Source organism: Piliocolobus tephrosceles, chromosome 11 (genome assembly GCF_002776525.5).
Source record: "Piliocolobus tephrosceles isolate RC106 chromosome 11, ASM277652v3, whole genome shotgun sequence".
Lineage (NCBI taxonomy): Eukaryota > Metazoa > Chordata > Mammalia > Primates > Cercopithecidae > Piliocolobus > Piliocolobus tephrosceles.
The window spans coordinates 41,753,486-41,756,739 of record NC_045444.1 but is presented as its reverse complement, the minus strand read 5'-3'; positions in this window follow the sequence as shown (position 1 = coordinate 41,756,739).

Below are 3,254 nucleotides of genomic sequence, written 5' to 3'. Positions count from 1 at the left end.
GAAAAGGAAAGGATGTTCCACTGCCAGGGGAAAGCGTCTGTTTAACCTAGACGTTAACGCTACCTATCATAAAGTGTGTGTCTAGCATCTTGTTTTTGAGAGTACTGCAATGACTTAAGCTTATTTCCAGTGTGCCTTTTTAGTGTGTGAAACTTTGTCAAAGGGGACAATAATCTATACACATGTAAATTGGTCATAACTATGGTGGTCTTTGTTTTCTGTGGGGATTCAGGGAAATGTCATGTTACTTCCCCCTTCTTCGTTGCATCACAATCATGTTGCCTTGCGTCAGTTGGATGCTATCCTCACAGATATTATCAATAAAAATATTAAAGATTTTATTTAACAAATCAAAACTATAGAATGTGATATAATCAGGGAAGTCTTGTTCTCACACATACCCCATCTACTCCATTCCTACTTATTTCTTATAAGAAACTTCTGTCATCAGTTTCTAGTTTATCTTTCCTGTGTTTTCTTTTGTAAAAATAGGAAAAACATATTTATTTTCTTATTTTTTATTTCTCACAACAGATTTGACATTACATACACTCTTTTCCATATTGTTTCTAAATTTTCTTTTAAAATAACATTAGGCTTTCAGAAGAGTTGCAAAGATATTAGAGTTCTCATATGCCCCTCACATGGTTTCTCCTGAAGTTAAAATTACGTTTTCCTATCTAATATTTGTCAAACCAAAAAGAAAAAGTCAATATTTACAAACGACTATTCATTGGATTTTACAAGTTTTTCCACTAATATTCTTTTACTGTTCCAGAATCCCATGAAGGATCTCACATGGATGGAATGGATTTTGTCACATGTCTCTTTAGTCTTCCCTGGTTTGTTAAAGTTTGTCAGTTTGTAATTTATTCATGACTTTGCCATGAGATGTATTGGTTGGGTATTTTGTAGAATACTCACCAAGTTGGGTGATGTTTTTCTCATGAAAAGGTTGGGATTATGGGTTTTGGGGAAGAATATAACAGAGATAAAGTACCTTTCTCATCAGGCCATATGGGGGACATGCCATCAACATGACTTAAAACTAGTGATGTTAACTCTGCTCAGTTGGTTAGGGTAGTACTTGCTAAAGTTTCCCACTAAAAAATGATTGCTTTTCTTTTTCCATATTCTATTCCTTGGGAATGAGTGAGTCACTATGTCTGGTTCATGCTAAAAGGGGGGTGGAGGGTTAAGCTCCACTCCTGAATGCGGTGTAACACCTTGCTTTTCCACTTTTCAGTGTATCTTGCAAACCACTCTATATCATATTCTTTGTCCTCTTTACTTTTTATGTCTATTAGAGTAGTTGCTTGTTTGGATATACCATATCCATGCCCCGGGGATGAACATTTAGGCTTTTCTCAATAGTATTAAATTGTAACATTAGTTATAAATATTAAATTGTAATAGAAGCCTTTTATCAAATTAAATAAGTTCTCTTCTCTTCTTGGCATACTGAGAATTCTTAACGGAGTGGTGTGGAACTTTATCCAATGCTTTTCTGTATCTACTGAGAGATATTATTTACTTAATCCCTTTTTTGTTAATATAATGAATGACATTGATTCATTCAACTTTGCATTCCTGATACAAACTGTATTTATAACATATTAAACCGTATTCATAATGTATTAATCTTTTTATGGATTATTGAATTGAATTTGTTAAAAATTTCTCAAGAATTTTTGCATCTTCATGAGGGATATTAGTCTCTAATTTTTGGTTTTTATAAATCAACAATTCTTCATTAGGTTCTTACACTTACCAAGTCTCATCAGAGAATGTTGTATGTTCTCTCTTAATTATAAGGAGTGATGACCTGGCAGAAGTACAATCAATTCTGTCTCTTGGCTGGTGAATAATTTCAGTTCTCGTGTCTCTTAACTCTTGATAATAGCAATGATTCCTTCCACCAAAAGGAATCATTCAAAGCTTTTCCTTCGGTGAATCAGTTTGGGCATATGTGTTAAGGAGAAATCACAATACAACCCAAGCAACTTAATTATAAATTCTTTCATTGTGATGCTTCACTTACCCTTTATTGAGAGAAACAGGAAAATATCCCTATTCTTTGTAATCAAAATTCTGAGCATTTATTGAAGCACCCTCCTTTTTACCTCCTTCTGTCAGACAGTAGAAAGGGCTTTGCAAGAAGCTTGATTAATATCTGGGTGTCTTGTTTAGTGAACACATTAATTAGAATTTCCCTACATAGGTCTTGAATGAGAATAAAGCTAAGAATTCAGAAGTTTCCCAGCTGATGTCCTGGGTGTTTTAAATTGCCTTCTAGTCCATAGGAACAGAACACTGATTTTTAATTCTGCTCAGTTAACAAGAGCCAGTGTGAGTTCGCACTTTCCTTGTGGGTTTACTTTAGGGTCAGGATGGAAAATCTAAACTTAGGCAATAGAAAATAATATGTGCAGAAGGGATTTAACCACCCTTGTTTTGGACATAGAAACATTCCCTACCATTATCCTTCTCCTTAACCCTGGTTCACTCATGGTTAACTTTGAGTTGAAAGATAAAAATATACATAAAATACAAAGGGATATGAGATAAATAATATTAAAATAATCTTCTGTGAGAAAAAGAGGTAAGAACAGTCATAATCTACAATGGCATTTAAGAATAAAATATAATGTTTTATCCAGATTACAGTGCATTATTTAATTGAGGTCCAAACTGTCCTAATACAGACAGCAGATATATTTATTTTGACTTGCATTGTGTTTTAAAAAAATGTTTAGTTGATGTTAGTATTTACATATCATAAGATTTTTTAAATAAAATTCCAGAATTCTAGTTCTCTTGGAAAATTTGTCTGATCTAGGCCTATGCTATTCTGAAAATGGTAAGCTGAGTGGTGCCACAACTCTCAGATGGGTAAGTCTTGTTTGTCCATTTTGTAACAGTCCACACTTGGGCAATCTTACTCATTTGAATCAACTTTCTGGCCTGTGTAGACACTTCAGTTTAAAATCCCTTACAAAATTAGTGATAGCTTTCTTTATTGAATTTTTATGAGCATACTAAAAAAACTAATTTCAGATCAACACAAATACTGGATGATTCTCTGAAAAGATAAAGCATTTCCCTGTAGTGACATCTACAACTTATTAAAGGCCTTTCTAGAAAGGACAAGATGAAAACTTGAGGGCTCAAAGATGGAGTTACTTTGTCTTCTAATTTATAAATTTCCCTTCCTTCCTTCCTTCCTTCCTTCCTTCCTTCCTTCCTTCCTTCCT